The sequence below is a fragment of the Mustela putorius genome, unplaced genomic scaffold (assembly GCF_011764305.1).
Source record: "Mustela putorius furo isolate JIRA1106 unplaced genomic scaffold, ASM1176430v1.1 tig00003869_pilon_pilon_pilon, whole genome shotgun sequence".
NCBI classification, from domain to species: domain Eukaryota; kingdom Metazoa; phylum Chordata; class Mammalia; order Carnivora; family Mustelidae; genus Mustela; species Mustela putorius.
In genome coordinates, this window is record NW_025422021.1 from 21,114,799 (window position 1) to 21,136,873 (window position 22,075).

Sequence of the window (22,075 nt, forward strand, 5' to 3'; positions counted from 1 at the left end):
ATTTCTACAGCCAATGTGGGGCACAAACCCATAACCATAAGATCAAGAGAAGCATGCTTCATTGACTGAGCCAGCCAGGCTCCCCCAGATATTTGTTTTTTATTTTTATACAATTGTCTAATTTTTTTTCTGTAGGGCAGAGAAATTCAAGGAGAATGTTCTGTAAATAAGCTTTATTAAATGTATTAAGGGAACATCTGTCTAAAATGGCAGTGTTTTGAATCTTTCTGTAAATTGCTTCCATGCAATCCAATTACTGTATTTTTTACTGGCAATTGTGTCATTCATTTCTGATAAACTGAATTTAGTACATTCTCCACAATCAAGATTCCAAATCTTTTCACTTTCTTAAGCCTCCGACTTCTCCTCTGTCCCTTGCAATGTTTTTTAAAACTTAAGAAAAATGTTTAAAACATTGCAAACATACAGAGTATAAAATAACACGATGAAAAATATTTATACTGTACCTACCACCTTGCTTTAATAAATGTTAACTTTTTACCACATATGTTTCAACTTACTTTACACATATTAAAATATATATACTTGAAACCTCATATACTCTTACCCAACCCCATTCTTTCTATTTCTTCGCTCTATAGAAGAGAGATTTATGTTAATCACTCCTAGGAAAGTGTACATTTTTGTATCATTCATGTATATGATATGCAGCATTGTTTGGCATGTTTTAAAACCTTACATAACATACTGTACGTGTCATTTTCCAACCTGCTTTTATCACTAATCTTTGTTTTCAGATTTATCTGTGTTTGTTCATGTACTGCAAGTCATTCTTCTTTATTGCTGAGCAGTATTTCATTGTACGATTATAATACAGTTAAATTATCTGTTCTAATAATGGAGATATAGGGTGTTTATAATTTTTCACTGAGTGTCAAAAAGAACATTCTTTACTTGTCTTTTTATGTATAGTTGTGGGAGTTATAAAGAGTATATATCTAGTATTGAATTTATACCTTGAAATGATTATCTAATGACAAATTGCTCTCTGATGATTGTACATTAACATTCCACTGTCCTCAGGACTGCATTGTAACTTGGGACAGCTCTGACCAATGGATCACACCCACCTGTCCCTCAGTGTATCCCCTTCACTGCTCCCAAGTGGCCCCTGGGCCCCGGATGTCTGTACATGTGGAGACTGGGTTCTGGGAGCTGCTATCCCTGCCACAGGTTCATTGGCTTTTCTGGATAACATCATTACGGAGGGGGCAGTTGCTGTAACAAAATGCGTGCAAGTTTCCCTATCTTTTGATCCCTAATGAATTTGATGTTATTAGACTTAAAATTTTTATCAGTCTGACTGGTTATTAAGTGAATCCTGATTGTTATTCTTTTTTCTCCCATTGCCTGGTTGAGTAACTTTCATATGCTTACTAGTCATCTATGATTCTTCTTTTGTGATTTGCCTGTTCATTTTCTTAAGCAATTTTTCCAGAACTTTGGTTGTCTATTTGTTATTATACAATTAGATGAAGTAGAGCTATCTTCTCTCAGTGCCTTGTCTTTACACTTTGATTAAAAAGTCTTTATTGTATAGAAATTTAAAAATTGTTAATCTAGCCAGTTTTCCTTTATGATTATGCTTTTCTTACTTAAAAATCTTCCCCTGTTGTTCAGTAAATAACCCAAAATTTGGTGTCTTAATAACAATAATGATTATGTTTTATGATTTCTGTGTGTTAGGAATTCAGACAGTGATTAGCAGGATTTCCTTGTTTCTTCTTCCATATGCCTGAGATGGAGTGACTGGAAGTCTAACAGCCATGGGCTGGAATAATCTGGAGATTATTTTTAATAAACTTTGCTTCTGTATTATGGTTGATACTGGTTGTTGGCTGGGATCTCAGCATGGCTGCTAGCCAGAAAGCCTATACACTTAATTTATTTTCATTGATTTAGGAAATAAAGTACCATATTAAATAGAAATGGTGACAACAAACATTTCAGTTTTTTTCTTGATCCTTTTGGGAATGCGTCATTTTAATTATTATTTGTTACTATTAATAATATGTTGTCATGTTACAGAAATTTTCTGCTGTTCAACAAAGTTGGATAAGAGTTTTTAATCACGTATTTGAATTTTACTGAATACTTCTTTTGCATTCTTGAAAAGATACTGTAATTTTCTCCTTTTAGTTCATTAATATTGTGACTAACATGAATAGCTCTTCAGAAATAAACCTGTCTTTGTATTCTCTGAATAAAAACTGCTTAGGGGCACCTGGGTTGTACTGTCCGACTCTTGTAAGGGTCCGACTCTTGATTTCGACTCTGGTCATGATCTCAGGGCCTGGGATCAAGCCCTTCATCAGGCTCTGTGCTAGGCATAGAGTCTGCTTAAGATTCTCTCTCTTCCAATACTCTCTCTCCCTCTCATTCTGCCCCACCATCTGCATGCATGTGCATGCTCTCTCTTGTACATGCTTTCTCTCTTTCTTAAATAACTAACTAAATCTTTAGAAAAACTGCTTAGTCATGATTTATTAATAGTGTTTTAGTATTCTAGATTTGATTTACCTGTTTATTTTGGATTTTACAACTGAAATTGGTTTGGTTTTACTTTGAAAATTAATCTACCTTCATAAAATGAGTCTTTTCCTCTTTATCTTTTCTCTTTATCATAATAAATAAATAAATAAATAAATAAATATTTAATCTATAAGAAAACGAGTAAAGAGGGAAAAGTAAAAAAAAATAATAGAAAACAAGTAGCATGATGGTAGGTTTAAATTCATTCATACCAATAATTATATTTAATGTAAATGATCTAAATACCTCAATTAAGAGAAAAAGATTGTCATATTGATTATAAATATAAGAACCAACTATATGGGGCACCTGGGTGGCTCAGTGGGTTAAGCTTCTGCCTTCAGCTAAGGTCATGATCTCAGGGTCCTAGGACTGAGTCCCACATCAGGTTTTTTGCTCAGCATGGAGCCTGCTTCTCCCTTTCTCTGCCTGCCTCTCTGCATACTTGTGATCTTTCTCTGTCAAATAAATCTTAAAAAAAAAAAAAAAAGAACCAACTATATGTTATTGAAGAAAAACTCATTTTAAATATAAAGACATAGGTAGGTTAAAAGTAAAAGAGTACAAAAGATACTTTCTACAGATAATCAAAAGAAAGTGGATTAATTATATTAGTTTCAGACTAAGTAGATATCAAATCAATATATATTATCAAGGACTACAGAAATTAATAATAAGAGGTTGCTTTCATGAAGAATTATCAAAACAAAAAATACTAAAATCACAGACACCTAAAAAGTGACAAAATAAAATGAAAAACTTTATGTGAAATTTAAAATCTTATATAAAATTGATAATTTCCTAGAGAAACATTAACTATTAAAATTGCTTCAAGAATTTTATAAACCTGAGTAAATGAGTAATCAAGGAAGAAACAGCATCTACAATTAAACTTACCGTCCCCTAAATAAGAAAAAATAGTAGTTAAGGAATGATTGTATTTTATATAGAATTTCTCTGTTTTGAAGCTATTACTTCATAGTGTTTGGTTTCCCTTGTTGCTGAGGAATAGTCTGTCAGTATTCCTTCTGAGGTAATATGTCTTTTTCTCTTTGACTTTTTTTTTTGTGATTTCTTGTTTATCCTATCTAATGTTCCACAATTTCTTTTTAAGATTTTATTTATTTGACAGAGAGAGATTACAAGTAGGCAGAGAGGCAAGCAGAGAGAGAGAGAGGAGGAAGCAGGCTCCTTGCCGAGCAGAGAGCCAGATGTGGGACTCCATCCTAGGACCCTGAGATCATGACCTGAGCTAAAGGCAGAGGCTTAACCCACTGAGCCACCCAGGTGCCCCCCACAATTTGTTTTGATGATGTGGCTAGATAATGGATGTATTTTTGTTTATCTTTCTTGGGACACAAAATATACTTTGAATCTGAGAAATGAATTCCTTCTTCAATTCTAACACTTATTTAACACTTCAAAATATTGCTTCTTTATCATTTTCTCCAATTCTTTTAAGACCTTCCTATTATATGTTGAAGCTTCTTAATATCTCTTACGTGTCTTTTAACTGTTTTTTAAGATTTTATTTATTTATTTGACAGAGAGAGTGACTCAGCGAGAGAGGGAACACAAGCAAGGGGAGTGGGAGAGGGAGAAGCAGATTTCCCACTGAGTAGGAAGTCCAATGAGGGGCTTGATCCCAGGACCCTGGGATCATGACCTGAGCTGAAGGCAGACACTTAACTGACTGAGCCATCCAAGTGCCCCTTTACTTTTTTTTTTTTTAAACTAAGTTTATTGATACATAATTTACCTGTAAAATTTACCCTTTTAAGTAAATATACAATATAATTCAATGGTTTTTAAATATGTATTCACGGAGTTGTGTAACCATCATCACTATGTAATTTTATGACCTTTTAGCACCTCTTAAAGAAATCCCATATATAAACTAGAAGTCACTCTCTACTTCCCCACTCCTCTGAGCTCTAGAAACCAATAATTTATGTTTTCCACTCCCATGGGCCCTACAAACCAGTAATTTCCTATTCTGGAAATTTCATATAAATGGAACTTTACATACAATATGTGGTCTTTGTGATTGGCTTCTTTCACATAACAAGTTTTTTTTAGATTCACTCATGTTGTACTATGTATCAATACTTCCTTTAATGTTATTACTGAATTATCTTTCATTGCTGAGATACACCCACATTTTGCTTATCCATTTATCAGTGATGGATGTTTGAGTAATTACGAATACTAAACTGTTATGAAAAATGCTGCTATGAACATTCATATACAAACCTACACACATACAGATTTTTGTGTGATATATGTTTTCAGTTCTCTTGGGTATATACCTAGGAAAGGAATTGTTGGGTGACATGGTAACTCAGTTTAACTTAACTCAGAATTGTTACATATTTTTCTAAGTGGCTACAACATTATGTAATTGCACTAACAATGTTCAAAGGCTCCACTTTTCTGTATCTTTACCAACACTTACTATCTTCCCTCTTTTTCATTTTAGCCATTCTAGAGGTGAAAGTGTATTTCATTGTGTTTTTGGATTTGCATTTTCCCAATGGCTGATGATGAGCATCTTTTAATGTCCTTATTATTCATTTGCATATCTTTAGATAAATTTTTATTAGAAACTGTTTCCCATTTTTTAAAAGATTTTATTTATTTGACCGAAAGAGAGAGTGGGAGAAAGCACAAATGGAAGTGGCAGGAAGAGGCAGAGGGAGAAGCAGGTTCCTGCTGAGCAAGGAGCTCAATGTGGGGCTTGATCCAAGGACCCAAGGATCATGACCTGAGCCGAAGACATATGTTTAACCAACTGAACCACCAGGCATCCCATAAACTTTTCCCCTGTTTTAAAATGTTATTGTTGCTTTTTTTTTTTAACAAATTGAGTTTCAAGAGCTTTTAATATATGTTTTTTCCATATAATTTATTTTTTTTAAGATTTTATTTATGTTAGAGAGAGTGACCCAGTGGGTGGAGGAGGGGAAGGCAGAAGGAGAGTGAGACTCTTTTTTTTTTTAAAAATATTTTATTTATTTATTTGACAGACAGAGATCACAAGTAGGCAGAGAGGCAGACAGAGAGAGAGGAGGAAGCAGGCTCCCCGCTGAGCAGAGAGCCCGATGTGGGGCTTATCCTAGAACCCTGGGATCATGACCCGAGCCGAAGGCAGAGGCTTTAAACCACTGAGCCACCCAGGCACCCCGGAGAGTGAGACTCTTAAGCAGACTCCATACTGAGGGCAGAGCCAGTAACAGGGCTTTATCTCAGAACCTGAAATTGTGACCTGAACCAAAACCAAGAGTCTGACACTTAACCGATTCCACCACCCAGGCACCCCCATACAGTTTCTTTTATTAGATAAATGCTTTGCAACTATTTTCTTCATTCTATTGTCTTTCTACTTTCTTGGCAGTGTCTTTTGAGGCACAAGAATTTTACATTTGGATACAGTTCAATTTATTTAATTTTTCTTTGATTGCTTGTGCTTTTGACTTGAGTTGCTTTTGCTTTTGACATCATATGTAAGAAACTGTTGCCTAATCCAAGGCCAAGAAGATTTATACCTCTGTTTTTGTCTTAGAGTTGTATAATTTTAGCTCTTTGGGTGGGGTTGTTTATCCATTTTGAGTTTTTATGTATGGAGTGGGGTAGTGGTCCAACTTCATTCTTTTGCATTGGATATCCTATTGTTCCAGCACTTTTGTTGAAAAGACAGCCTTTCCCTGTTGTAGTATTTTGGCACTCTTGTCAAATATCAGTTGACCAGGGGACACCTGCGTGTCTCGGTCAGTTAAGCATCTGCCTTCAGCTCAGGTCATGATCCCAGGGTCCTAGGATAAGCCCCACATCAGGCTCCCTGTTCCCCAGGGAGTCTGCTTCTTCCTCTCCCTCTTCCTGCCACTCCCCATGCTTGTGTTCTCTCTTTCTTTCTCTGTCAAATAAGTAAAAATAAAATCTTAAAAAATATATACCAATTGACTAAAAGTAAAGGTTTACTTCTTGATTCTTAATTTCATTTTGTTTACCTAAACACCTAGCATTAAGCTAATATCACACTGCCTTTAATTGCTGTAGCTTTGTAGTAAGTCTTGAAAAAAAAGTGTAAACTTTCCAACTTTGTTCTTATTTTTCAAGATTGTTTTGGCAGTTCTGGGTCCTATATTACCAAATTCCTTACAAGTTCTTATAAGTTTCATGTCCTACCTCTGTGAGGTCTTGTTAGCCTTTTATGATTTTTCCCATTTCCAGCTTTCTAGGAAGATCTGTCCCCTCTTCTCTTCCAATTTCCAATCTTTTTCTGACATTTTTTCCCTTACAATGTTTTTCTCTTCCAGCTCATGAGTACACTTCATATCCTAAATACTCTGTTAATCTCTGGAGAAGAAAATTCTAATTAAACACAATATTTATTCTGAAGTTGCTTATGACAAAATAAGAGACAAGTAAGTAGATCCATGCTAAATTCTTAGTCTTTCATAAAGGAGAATCAAATTTTTGTTATTGATTTTGATTTTGATAATATAGTTTGGTTTAAGTTTGGCAAACTTGAAAGTAATAGTTTAAAAGGTGGGGCTTATGTTAAAATAATTATGAGGGGAAAAAAGCAAGCATTGTCTATATAGGGAAATTAAATACAAAGGAATAGCAAAAAATGGAAAACAAAAAATGATGCAAGAATGACTATACATATTAATAAGTTAAATATGGTTTACTTCTTCTTAAATTAACTTTTCACTCATTTGTTCATTTTTCCAAAATAAATGTATGTATTTTTTTCCCCAACAAAAAATTTCTCAATTCTCTAACACCAAGTGAGTCTCCAGCAATTTAATTCAATTTTGACACTATTCAGAGTTAGTACAGATTACACAGGTTAAGGCTCACTCCTACAAGACTGCCTCCATTTCCAGTGCCAGCTGCACATGGGGTCCCCAGGCTACCTACACTTCTGCCTGGTCACCTGCAAATCATGGATTTCTGTGACCCCATCCCTCAGGACTCAATAGTACTCAAAAAATAGTACTCAAAAAAATGTTGTACCTACTTATAGTTTATAATAAAGCATATAGATGAATATGAAGAAGAAGAAGTATATAAAGTGATATCCAGAAGGATCATGAGCATAGGATCTTCTTTCTTCATGGAGTCAGTGTATATGACCCTCCTAGCATGCGGATCTGTTCACTAACTTGGAGGATCTCTAAATCCTATCATTTAAGGGTTTTTATGAAGATTACATGGGTATGATTGGTTAAAACATTGTCCCATTGTTGACTAAACTCAATCTCAAGCCCCTTGCCTGTCTTATGAGGTGGTGGAGCTGAAAGTTCAGCCCTCTAATTGAGTGTTGGTTTTTCTGGTGACCAGCCCTCATTCAGAAGCTATCTACTTTTCCTTCCCCATGAATCAACTCCCCCGATATAGAGGTAGTAAATTTATTTTTAGCTTTTAAAAGATTTTATTTATTTCAGAGAGAGAGAGTATGAACAAGTTGGGAAAAGGGTGAGAGGGAGAGAGAGGATCTTAAGCAGATTCTGTGCTCAGCATGGAGCCTGAAGTGGGGCTTGATCTCATGACCCTGAGACCATGACTTGAATTGAAATCAAGAGTCAGAGGCCCAGTTCACTGAGCCACTTGGGTGCCCCAGAGGTAGTAAATTTAAATTCCAGAACTTCTGAGGTACCGGTGGCTCAGTTGGTTGAGCATTTTACTCTTGGTTTTGGCTCAGGTCATGACCTCAGGTTGTGGGATTTAGCCCTATGTCTGGACTCTGTGCTGGACACGGAGTGTGCTTGGTATTTTCTCCTCCCTCTCCTCCTGCCCCTCTTCCTACTCGTTCTCTCTTTCTCTTCCCCTCCCAAATAAAATAAATAAAATCTTTAGATCCGAGAACTTTTTGAAGCTCTGTGTCAAGAACCAGGGATAGGGGTGAATGGGTGGCTCAGTTGTTAAGTGTCTGCCTTTGGCTCAGTTCATGATCCCAGAGTCCTGGGATCAAGCCTCACATCGGGCTCCCTGCTCAGCCGGAAGCCTGCTTCTCCCTCTCCTACTCCCCCTGCTTGTATTCTCTCTTTCGTCCTCTCTCTGTGTCAAATGAATAAAATCTAAAAAAAAAAAGGATATTATTTTTAATAATATTTTTTATTATTAATATGTCGCACTTTTTATTATATGACAGACATCTGCTATATGTTAGATATAACCATTGCTTTTATGAAACTTGGTGTCTAGTAATGGAAACAAATTAATAAAACGAAGAGCCTAACACTATGAGATAAGTTAATCAGTGAAAGAGATATGCACAGCATCTGATGAGATATTACGATCAGCACACTTATCCAGGCTGTGAGGGATGTTAAAAGTTGACATTGCGGTTGGAGGGCAGATGGCAGAGTTTAGAAAAGGGTTTCTGGTAGAAGTTGCTCTTCTCTACACAAAAGGAGAGAAGACAGAGAGAGAGAGAGAGGGTAAAAAGTGTCCTGGAGCTACAAATGACAGGAAAAGGTCATTTAAAGTGGGATCACTTTCCCTCCAGGGTGATAAATTGGAGAACTTTCAAAATGAGTATTAATCTACTTTCTTTTCTCTTGCCCTCATCTCTACAGTGAAATCACATTTAAAATATTGAGATGAAATTGTCCATATTCTAAAGTGAAATTGATTTCTAAGTAAGGACAATTTAAGTTTTAAAGTTTAAACCAAAGATCAGAATCTTTATTCTCCATATTCTGGTATTGTGCATCACAGGAAGTTGAAGCACGGATAAAATACACAACTTAGTTTAACAGATGTGTATTGAAAACCTACTATGTATCAGACACTGCACAAGGCTTACTGTGTTATCATGGAACATTTTTATTTTTTTCAAGATTTTTTTTTTTAAAGTAATTTTTACACCCAACATGGGGCTCAAACTGACAACCCACAGACTGGATCACATGCTCTTTTGACTGAGCCTGCCAGGAATCCCTATTATGGAACACTGTTTTCTTTTTTAAGATTTTAATTTATCTGTTTGAGAGAGAGAGAGACAGAGCAGGGGGAGGGACAGAGAGAGAGGGACAAACCAGACCCCACAACCCAAAGACCATGACCTGAGTAGAAATCAAGAGTCCAACACTCGACTGCCTGAGCCACCCAGTCGCCCTTCATGGCACATTTTTGGATCTTAATGTACTGACCTAGTTTCTTTGGCTTAAGGTAGAAAACAAACAAACAAAAAATTATCTCCCAGATGAATTAATAGCTGAAAATGTTGAAATTTTATTTTATATACATTTTGAAATACTATAACAATAATTAGAAAAGTGAAATCATTTTTAAAATATTCAGTCAAAATATATATATATATTATATATACATTTTATAAGATTTTATTTATTCGGAGAGAGAGTAGGTGCATGTGTATGCGCACAAGCATGGGGGGTGGTGCAGGGAGAATGGAGGGAGAAGAGGCAGACTTCCTGTTGAACAGAGCACTTGATGCAGGGCTCAATCCCAGGATCCTGGGATCATGACCTGAGGTGAAGGCAGATGCTTAACCAACTGAATGAGTCACTCTCATGCCCCCCAATATATATATTTTTTTATCATGAAAAATTTTAGGTATCTTTTTATATATTTTTGTTTTAATAAATACTAAATCTACCAACTTCAAAAAAGAAGCAAAAATTTGCATCTTTTTATACTATTTCTGCCTAATATTCGAAAACTTGCTGATCAAGTGAATAATTACTGAAGTTCAGCATTAAATCTGTTTTTGTGTAATGAAACTTCTTTGCCTATTTTGTTTAGGTATATGGTAAGAAAAGGAAGAACACAGTCTGCACATTTTGCTGTATGTTGATTATTCTTTGGGTTGCTGCAAAAACAATCATCGTTTCATCCTGAATAGCTCACTTCATAATTTTTTTAGACACTAAAAGCAGCAGCTATTCTCTTTGAAATATTCTAACTTTTATGCTTGTTTAATTCATTAGCAATTTGAGAATAAGAATCATTTTTTAAATTTAAATATCCATTATCTTGAGAACAGTCTGTGTGGCATTAATATGTAATGCTGTATATCACTGATAATATCACAAATATAGATAGAAATTATAAATCAAGACATAATTTTTGATGGACTAGATGGTAATAGTTAATTGTTGCTTGATAAATGCTGCCTGTGCATCACTAGGTAGAACAAGACATCATGCCAATTAATGTTAGGAGATAGACCATGGAAATCCTGATATAGGGAAAAGAATAGTAAATAGTATCATGAAATTCATTTACTATGGCAGTAGTGAATAAAAATTGTATCTAATAAAATTTAGATATTCAAGTGATTAAATTTGTTAACAACTCTTCATGATCTTATCCTTTTCTCCCAGCAAATTCAGTATTATCTTTGTTTTAAATTCTGTCTCTTAAGAATCACATTCTTCAGAAACACACAAGTGTTCTTTTCACCATCTTTTTTACCTCAAATTTAAGTTGCTGATTGTGTCTGGTTAACTAGCTAGATGATCAGTATCTTGTATTCCCAGAACTTTAAAGGAAATTGCCTCTTCAGATCAGAGTAATCCAGGCACCGGCATATCTTTGGCCACTGTTGAAAGAGTCAAACTAGCATTGCCTTTAAAGCTCCATATGAGAGTTAAAAAACATTTTTTTTAAAAAGCTTTTCAGTCTAAAAAAAAAGCTTTTCAGTCTGCATGAAGAACTAAGTGAGCGTGCAAATATTATGCTTTACTTCCTCAAGCTGTATTCGATTTCTTAGTTTCTTTTGAAATGCTTCATGCTGTTTTAATATGCACCTTTTCCCCTGATTATTTGACAATTGCCAGTTTTTGCTGAAATATTAAAACAATATGCTTCTTTATGGATACCAACTGTTCATTAACTAGGCAACACATTTGACAGTGAGGAGGAAGAAAATTCACAGGCAGTGCAAGGATTTGTGTTGATATTAGTTAGCATTATATGATAGATCCATATAATATGGAGATGTGTTTTCTGCCTTAGTTTTGATATTCTATCATTTGCACAAATTATAATTTATTTTATTTTGTCACTGCTAATCTGAGAACTGGTACTAGATAAAAATGTTTAATAATTCACTGTGAACAAAGTTTTACAACAAAATGACAAATAGCCCAATTAAAGAAGGGACAAAGGATTTGAACATTTCTCCAAGGAAGATATACAAATGACAATAAGGACATGAGAAAGTGCTCAACATCATTAGCCACCAGGAAATGCAAATCAAAACCATGATGAGATAATACTTCATATCCATTAGGATGACTGTAAAAAAATGGAAAATAACAAGTGTTGGCAGAGATGCGAAAACTTGGGAATCTCATATACTGCTTGTGGGAATGTAAAATGTTGCAGCCATTTTAGAAAACAGTCTGGCAGTTACTCAATAAGTTATATGTAGAATTACCGTATGACCGCATATTCCTGTCCTTAGGTATATATTTAAGAGAACTGAAACATTACATCAACACAAAAATTTGTACATGAACATTTATAGTGTTATTCATAATAGCCAAAAGGTGGAAATAACCTAGATGTCTATTAACCAATGGATGGATAAATAAAATGTGCATACAATTGAATATTATTTATCTGTAAGAGAATGAGGTTCTGATATACGCTGTGGTATTGATGAGCCTTGAAAACAGTATGCTCAGTGAAAGAAGCCACATAGAAAAGATCACATATTATGATTCCACTTAAGTGAATGTGTCCAGAATAGGCAAATTCATGGAGACAGGAAATAGATTAGGGATTGCCAAGGGCTGGAAGGGAGAGTCTGGAGGAGAATGGGCAATGACTGCTTAATTGGTATGGTGTTTCTCTTTGGGATGATGACAAATGTTCTGGAATTAAAGAGTTTCTCAATATTGTGACTATACTAAAACCACTGAATTGTACACTTTAAAATGGTTTTATGTTATGAATATTTTATCTCAATCAAAAATTCATTGTGATTTCTAACATTATATTTTGGGGAGGAATACATGAAATAGGTAGAGTACTGCTTTGGATATTCCACATCTTTTCCTTGAAGTAAAGTTATGTGTGACATACTTGAATCCTGTTTAGCTGCTGAAATGTTCTTAAGCACTATGCCATTGGCCAGTCTCCGAGGAATGTTAAAGAAATTGTTGTTTAAAACTGATTACGTTGTTTTTTGCTGGAATCTTTTTGACAACTCAGTAGAATGAATTTCCTCAGATCTCAGCTTTCTTCCTTCGGAAAAATGATTTAACTTTATGAGTACTGTGAATAATATAAATCAACAAAACCTGCATATGCCAATCACTTCTTTGCATTGATTATCAGGAACCTCAGAGCCCTCTATCTTTGGTTGCCCCCATTACAAAGGGTACAGGGCCTTATGGCATGCATTTTGAAACTAACCTTATTCTTGGCCTAATGCTATTTTTCTCACTCTCAATTTCTAATTTTAATTTGTATATTATGTACCCAAGTGTATTACCTCATGTCTTATTTTTGAACAAGACTGAGTATAACAATACTCAAGGAATTGGGGCATCTGGGTGACACAGTCTCTTGAGCACCAGACTCTTGGTTTTGGCTCAGGTCGTGATCTCTGAGTTGCAAGATGGAGCCCTGCGCCAGGGCACCATGGGGTCTGTTTCGGACACTCTCTTGCCCTCCCCACTGCGTGCATGTGCAAGCATGCACATACTCTCTCTCTCTCTCTCTCTCAAAAAAATAAATAAATCTAAAAAAATTCACAAGGAATAAAGAGTCTTGGAAAAAAGCTTAAAATGCAAATGTGTTTCAGTAACATATCTAAATTAATTTACACTAATATGTAATTATTCACCTGTCTCTATAGCCTACAGATTTTTTTATAACTATTTAATTCTTTTTAAGTTATTATTTAAATTCCAGCTAGTTAACATACAGTGTTATATTAGTTTCAGGTGTATGATACAGTGATTCAACATTCTGTACAACACCCGGTGTTTATCATAACAAGTGCACTCCTTAATCCCCATCACCTGTTATAACTATCTAATACTTAACTTTTTTAAGGAGTCTAGGGAACATTGCAGAAAGTAATTAATAAGCAGAGAGAAGGGAGCTCTGGAAATGTTGAAGATTTGTGTGATCAATTGAATGTGAATTGCTTTCTGTTTTGAGTAGAGTGATGAGTTACAGAAGAGATGGTGCTGGAAATTCAAAAGTGGAAATGGGTCAATACAGAGGAGAGAAAGGGGAAAGTACAATGGAGATGTTTTTAAAAATTGCTGGCTTTACTCTTTACCTAATGTTGATCCTATTTAAGCCCCAGTGTGCTTAATCAAATAAAAGCTGTGTATGGCATTATTTTTACACTGTGCGGCTGCATGTATATAGCTTAGAAGGACATTGCTGTCACATCATAAAATACATAAACATTGCTTTGCATAATCTTTTTAACATGACAGCCTCTATTATAAAATAATATTGTTTCCAAGGGATTTTTAACTTAATTCTGTATATAATATTTTCCCCCTATGATTTTCAATATAGTTTCCATATAACCCTTAAATTAATTACATGTCTTATATTTATTATCTTTGCATTTCTAGCTGTAAGGACAGATTTATGCATTTATTAAATGGTTAGTAATCATTGATTTTGCTTCTGTAATTTTCCCCATCATCATTCTTTTTTTCCTCTAGATCATCTCATCAGCATATATACATGCTGTACTCTTCTCTCATTTTAATATAAAAATATTTCAAGACCCCATATCCCCTTTTAACTACCGTACCATTTCTGTACAGTCCTTTATAACAAAACTCCTCCAAAGAGTTGTCCATATATGCCATTGCTATGTCCTCATGGCACTTTCTCTGCTTTACTGATCCTATTCATGCCTTTGTCTTCACCATTCCACTGAGAACTGTCTTGTCGTGGGCACCAGTGAATTTACCTCACTAAATCCAATGGTCATTTCTTAGCCCTCAGGTTAAGTGTTGTCCAGAGGCATTTGTCATAGTTGGTCATGTCATCTCTCCTGAAGCTTTTTACTTGGGTACTTAACTTTGCCAAAGCCAAATTCTTGATTTCTTAATACTATCACTACCACTACCACCAAAGCTGTTCCTCCATCCCAGTGTTTGGCAGCACTGTTCACCCAACTGATCTGACCCAAACTTTGGAGTCATTCTGGACTCTAATGCTTTTTCTCTTAGTCCATCAGCAAGCAAATATCCAGCCACTTCTACCATCAACATGGCTATCATGATAGTCCCCTCATTTCCACCTGAATTACTACAGTTCTCTAAACAGTCTCTCTGTTGTTTAATCTCTTCCTCTCCTATTCCCAAGACTGTTCTGTATACAGCAATTAGGGCGTTTGTTTTTTGTTTTTTAATCAGATCACATCACTACTTTAGTGAAAGCATCCCAGATGGCTTTCAGCACACCTGGAATAGTATCCAGACTATTACTGCTGCTTTCCAGCTTCTCCATGATCTGTGCCTAGTTCTGCTACTACTGACTTCTGACGTACTGTGCACCAGCACTGTGCCTTCTTGTCATTTTTTGAAAACACCGAAGCCATTCCGTCTCAGGACCCTGGTACTTGCTGTTCTCTCTACATGAAGCATTTGTTCTCACTGATCTCTGATCTCTGGGCAGTAATCTTCTCAGAGAGTCCTTTCTTGCCATCACTCCCATCTCCTTACCCTTCATTGTAGTATCAGTCACTATGAGAAAGGATATAATTTTTGTACTTTTTTGTTGTTTTATAGGTCTCCACAATTTCTGCATAGGTTCTGTGAAGACAGAAACTTTTTATTTTTCGCTGCCATATTTCTATGTCTAGCACAGTGCCTGCCATATAGAATACTCTTGATAGTTGCTGAATGAATGAACAAATTAATCACTTGATTTGATTAATTTTTTTTTTAAGATTCCATTTATTTATTTGACACAGAGAGAGAGATCACAAGTAGGCAGAAAGACAGGCAGAGAGAGGGGGGAAGCAGGCTCCCTGCCGAGCAGAGAGCACAATGCGGGGCTCGATCCCAGGACCCTGAGATGATGACAGGAGCCAAAGGCAGAGGCTTAGCCCACTGAGCCACCCAGGTGCCCCGATTTGATTAGTGTATTAGTGAAGGAAAACTTAAGATTGATTTGTGATTTATATAAGTTTTAATTTGTTAATTTTTTTATTATTGTGGTAAAATATAAACATTAAATTTAACATTTTAACCACTTTTGAGTATACAGTTCTGTGGTATTAAAAATACATTTACATGTTGTGTAACCAACTTCAGAACTTTTTCATCTTCCAAAATTGAAACTCGGTACCCATTAAATAATAAATTCCCATTCTCTCCTTCTCTAGCCCCTGGAAAATCATCATTGTTTTATGAATTTGACTATTCATGTAACTCTCATATAAGTACCTTGCATCACAACCTGTTAAGGATCATATTGTGTTTGTCCTATTGTACTGGCTGTCTTGGTCCTGTTTGGACTACTGTAACAAAATACCACAGATCTGGTGGCTTTTAAAGAGTAGAAGTTTATTTCTCACAGTTTCAGAGGCTGGAAAGTCCAAGATAAGGTGTGGACAGATTTGGTGTATGTTTAGGCCCTACTTTCTGATTCACATATGGCTGACTTTTTGCTATAACTTCACATGGTGGAAAGGACAAGAAAGTTCTCTGGGGTCTCTTGTTTTATAATGGCACTAAATCCATTCAGGAGGGTTCTGCTCTCATGATCCAATCACCCCCCAAATCCCCACCTTCAGGTATCATCACACTGCGAATTTCAGCACTGGAATTATGGGCAGCGGGACAGACAAAACCATTCAGTCTGTAGTACCTGTGTATTTCATTTAGTGTAGTGTCTTTAAGATTCATCCAGATCGTTGCTGTTAAATGTTTGTAAGTTGCATTTTTTTCACTAAGTATGAAGCAATTAATTATATCGATGCCTTACACCTCTCTTTCATCTGTGTACCACTAAAATTTTATGAGCATAATTAACTAAACTTCTTAACCTCCGTGTAAAGTAGATAATTATGGTATGGCAAACTGAGGTTCTAAGAGATTGCCCAAGGTATATAATGAATATATGCCAAAGTTCTGAATGAGGACCAGGGTTATGCAACTTATTATTGTAAGTGTTAGACCAGATTTCTTGTTTATGATTAAATCATGCAAGGGCTCTAAGGAAAAATACCAGTAATAATTATAAAGTCCCTTAATATTCATTGAATATTAATTGTAAAGTTCTTTTAATAGAAGAAAAGAAAATATATATTATCTGAAACCTAGTTTTGTTTTGTTTTTAGTGATGGCAAGTTTAGCTATTGGAACTAATTTTTTTTTAACCTTTATCTTGTTACATTGCTTAACTGCCTCATGAGTCTTCATAGCCATAGTGTGAATTGGATATTTGAAGATTTGGACTGGAATAGTTTCATTTCAGTCTCTTCGCTATGGGACATGAAGCCCTTAAAACTATGAGCTTATGTCTTTGTCTTAATTGTTGGCTTGTTCAAGTGAGGATTTTTTTGTTGTTTTTTTTTAAGGCAATCTTGTAAGTGGCAAATTATTGGTGGGACTAAGATGGACTCTGATTTTGATAAAAATTTAATTTCCCCATAATTATATTCAGATAATGTGTTTAACTTAGTTAATAGTAATTCCTGAAGGTTTTACCTCTTTGTGTAAAGAGGTAAAATTTGAGTTGAATTCCCTAAAAGAATTTAGAAAAATAAAAGTATAGCCAAAGCAGCATATAATTTTTCTCAAATGAAGCTTTTCATTATGTTACTTCCCCCAAATGATTAGTTCATTTTTAGATATTGTGTATATATTAACCTCAAGAATGTTTCAACACTGGTTAGCACTTTCTTCCTCTACTGGATGACCATTTATGGCTTTAAAGCAGAAACTTAGGAACCAGTGAGTAAAAATTTTGAGAAGTGCTAATTAGTGTTGAAAGAATAGGATAGTAAAGTTGGGGAAAGCATGCAGCTTATATATATTTAAAATTTTTAAAGATGCCCCACCAAGTCCAATAGCCAGTTGTGCCTTATTTGCATGGTTTTTATTATCAGCAAAATTTCAAAGTTACCGTTTGACTTCTAGCTACACTTCATGCAATAAAACTGATGTTAGTTGTTTAAAAATTTTGTGAGTTAACCTTTGGGAATTATAAATTTTCTTTTTTTTTTTTTTAAGATTTTTATTTATTTATTTAAGAGAGAGACAGTGAGAGAGAGCATGAGCGAGGAGAAGGTCAGAGGGAGAAGCAGACTCTCCATGGAGCTGGGAGCCTGATGTGGGACTCGATCCCGGAACTTCAGGATCATGACCTGAGCCGAAGGCAGTCGTCCAACCAACTGAGCCACCCAGGCGTCCCGGGAATTATAAATTTTCTAGAGAAGTTTCAATCATACATAACAATAAAGACAAACATTTAAATGAGGAATATGATTTGTCTTGAGGAGAAGATTTTTTTTTTACAGTAATACTGAAATTTTTGATACATTTTAGTAATTTATGGAAATGTAGTTCGTTTTATATGAAATTTAAAATCATTGATCGTAGAAGTGCTTTCTAAATGATCTTTGTTTATAGTTGGTCTTACTGAAGTAGTAGCATGGACAGTGAGTTGTTTAGTTGAAGAGAGTAGTAAGAAGCTTGGAGGGGGTGACAAAAAGTTAGAATCCTAGTAATTCATTTCTTAAGTCTTTAAAGAGATTATACATGCTTTTATTGTTTTTCCTTTTGGTTTTGTGTAGCACTTAAGGAAGCTCTCCTAAGGGAAATCTCACTTTGCTCTAGGTTACAATATAACAAAGTTAGAGGTTCTATTTAATTTTAAATTTTTTATTATTTTTGTAAGATTTATTTATTTGGGAGAATGAGAGAGAGCAAGAAGGAAGAGGGGCAGAGAGAGAGAAAACAAATCTAAAGCTGACTCCAGGCTGAGCATGGAGCCTGACCTGGGGCTCAATCCCAGGACCCTGGGATCATGACCTGAGCTGAAATCAAGAGTTGGATACTTAAACAACTGAGCTACCCAGGCACCCCAAGTTAGACGTTTTAAAATGAGAAACTGTTACTTACTTTTTCCTAGACTTCTGTCAGTAGGCTATAGAGTCATCACTTTCTAACTGAGTTTCTCTAGTGTAAATAGTGGGCTTCTAATTATTTCTAATAGGAGATACTGAATTAATCAATAGCAGGTTTTGAATTAGAGGCCTACTTACCCTACCAGAAAGCCTGATGAGATCTTCAAAGCCAAATAGTGGCAACTTATGAAATTTAGGCATTGATGAGCTTGTTGTTGTTGGTTTTTATTTTTTATTTTTTTTGGATAAAAAATTATAAACAGTCAAAATAAAGATTGATGGCTTTGAATTGGTGAATCTGTAGGACTCTTTGTTTCTTTCATTTCTGTAACTTGTATGAACACCTTCATTGAGTCAGTTGTCAATTTTAAAGGTAGGTGGTAAGAGGTTCCATCCTTTTTATTAATTTCAGCATCTGTTAGCATGATTTAATGTGCAGTTGCTGGAATAATTGGAATTACTACCTTCACGTTCTCTGTGAACATTAAGGGAAGAAGCACATCATATTTTACTACACACCCTGCTTAGACACAGTTGAAAATGAGGACAGGAGGCATTCAGTGAGTATGATGCACCAAAAATACTGCTTGAAATTGGAGCCCATATGAATTAACACTGCCTGTTTTCCTTTTCTTTTGTACCTTGGATATCTTCCCCCATGAAATCAGAAAAACAACGTTTAGCCTAGATACCAGTGTTTGTACAGGTTGGGAAATGATTTCTCTGCTTTATTTGCATGTAAAGGAAGTATCAAAATTGATCGGTGCCTATCCAACTTGAGAAAACTGCTTAGCAAAGCTTATATTAATTGTGTATACTGTCTTCTATTTCTATACCCACTTTAGACTGAAATAGCAGGGTTTTTTCATATATACCATATTAGGTGCTTAGTTAGAACTTCTGTCTTGCTATTAAAGCTTGCACGTCTTTTTTTCTTAAAATATAATAAGAAAGGGAAAACAGTTGATAGCAAGAGGCTCGTAAGGATCAGGACTATCGAAGTTGTTATTAAAATAAATTTCTTCTTTTTTCCCTATCTTCTATTGATGTTTTAGTCATAATGGTACATGTTCTATCCAGCCTCACAAAGTAAAGCAAATTGAAACTTTTATATTTTTAAAGATTTATTTATTTATTTGAGAGAGAGACATAGTGTGCTTGAGTGGAGGGAGGTACAGAGGGAGAGATTCTTCAAGCTGACTTCTGCTGAGCTTGGAGCCTGATGCAGGGCTCTGTCTCATGACCCAGGAGCTGAAACCCAGAGTCCAACACTCAACTGGCTGGGTCACTCAGGTGCCCCCTGAAACTTTTATTTATTTATTTATTTTTGATTATTTGTTTTTTAAAGATTTTATTTATTTATTTGACAGAGAGAGATACAGCGAGAGGGAACACAAGCAGGGGGAGCGGGAGAGGGAGAAGCAGGCTCCCTGCTGAGCAGGGAAACTGATGTGGGGCTCCATCCCAGGACCCTGGGATCATGACCAGGCGCCCCCAACTGGAACTTTTAAATAGCAGACAATGTAAATGCAATCAGTCTCAAAAGGTTTAGATCTCAGTTCTCTAAAACCCACAACTATTTCCATATAAACCCTGTGATACCTTAAGCATGGTAAAGTAAATCTCTTTCTCCCAGCAAACATTAACTTAAAAGTTATTCAAAGATAAAATAATTCCTTTCCAAATTTGGAACAATTTTTCTGAAATGAACATAGCCTCTTCAACACAGTTAAGGTGTGGTTTTTTTTGTTTTTGTTTTTGTTTTTCACTTTTAAAAATTAGAGAAAAACATTTTCAAATTTTTAGGAGTATCATTTACAGTTCAATCCTGGCATGGTATCAGAATTGCCTAGTTTTTCTAATATGGTATCCACTATCTACCAGTGGCTATTTAAATCTAAATTAAAATAACTAAAATTAATTAACATTTAAAAGTCAGTTGCTTAGTCACAGAAACAAGATTACAAGTGCTCAAAGCAGCATTTGGCTGTGGGCTAGGTATTGGACAGGTGAGACTGAACATTCCCATTATTGCCAAAAGTTCCATTGCATGGCACTGAATAGGGCATTCCATTGGTGGTAGATCACAATTTTAGCACTTTCCCCAGTAGTTTCCTAATATTTACAGGTATTTTCTACTTCCCTCCTATAAAAAAGAAATATTGCTTATCAGACTCAGTGATTTTTTTTCTATCAAATAATTTCTCTAATTAAAAATATTAATGGTCAGGATTTGAAATAACTAGGTGAGTATAGAAGCATGTTTAAAGTTTTAAAAAGTCTTTATTAAATCTTAAAAATGTATGCCAAAATATCTTTCTTTTTTTCTTTTTTTAATAAAAGACCTTATTGGGGCGCCTGGGTGGCTCAGTGAGTTAAAGCCTCTGCCTTCAGCTCAGGTCATGATCCCAGGGTCCTGGGATCAAGCCCCGCATCGGGCTCTCTGCTCAGCAGGGAGCCTGCTTCCCTTCCTCTCTCTGCCTGCCTCTCTGCCTTCTTGTGATCTCTGTCTCTCAAATAAATAAATAAAATCTTTAAAAAAAAAAAAAGACTTTATTGAGAGAGAGCGTGCACAAGCAGGAGGAGCAGCAGGCAGAGGAAGAAATAGGCTCCCTGCTGAGCAAGGAGCCAAATTTGGGACTCGATTCCCCGATCCTGGAATCATGACCTGAGTGGAAGGCAGGTGCTTAACTGACTGAGTCACCGAGGGATCCCTAGTTGTGAATCTTTAACGAGAGACTGATAGAATGTTTGCAGTCTAAGACTGCCAATACCAAAACAGCCTAAAGTTGTGTATGATTTGTGAGGTTTTCTTTCTTTTTCTTTCTTTCTTTCTTTCTTTCTTTCTTTCTTTCTTTCCTTCTTTTTCTTTCTGTCTGTCTTTCTTTCTTTAGATTTATCTATTTATTTGAGAGAGAAGGAGAGAGCTAGCGCAAGCACGTGTTTGTGTGGAGTGAGGGGTGGGAGGGGCAAAGGGTGAATCAGAAACTTCCACAGACTCTGCAGTCCTGTCACATGGCTCTATCCCACCATTCTGAGTCCACAACCTGAGCTGAAACCAAGAGTTAGTTGCTCAACCAACCGTACCACCCGGGTGCCCCTGTGAGATTATTTTTCTTATGTAATAGAAAATAGATTTTTTAATGGAAAATTTTTTATTGTATAATTACACCTTGGAAAGTACAAACACAGCAAAAACATTAAACTGATATATAAATGAATGATTAAATATTTAATGACTATTTAAATGAATTTTAGAATTAAGCAGCATATATTTCTTTTTTGTTGTTTTTTAAGATTTTTTATTTATTTATTTGACAGAGAGATAGAGATTACAAGTAGGCAGAGAGGCAGGCAGAGGGAGAGGGGGAAGCAGGCTCCCTGCTCAGAAAAGGCCCGATGTGGGGCTCAGTCCCAGGACCC

At 35.5% G+C, this 22,075-nt stretch overlaps 1 protein-coding gene across 19 annotated transcripts in view; it reads left to right on the forward strand.

The window, feature by feature from the left end:
- BAZ2B (bromodomain adjacent to zinc finger domain 2B) overlaps window positions 1-22,075 on the forward strand; it is a 316,560-nt gene that overhangs the window by 50,821 nt on the left and 243,664 nt on the right. Inside the window, exon 2 of one of the 19 annotated variants that reach the window (XM_045066576.1) lies at window positions 6,870-6,977. The exons of the other annotated variants lie outside the window; for them this stretch is intronic. The gene's annotated coding sequence lies outside the window, so the exon portion shown is untranslated. The remainder of the gene's footprint in view (window positions 1-6,869; window positions 6,978-22,075) is intronic. 19 annotated transcript variants of the gene reach the window in all.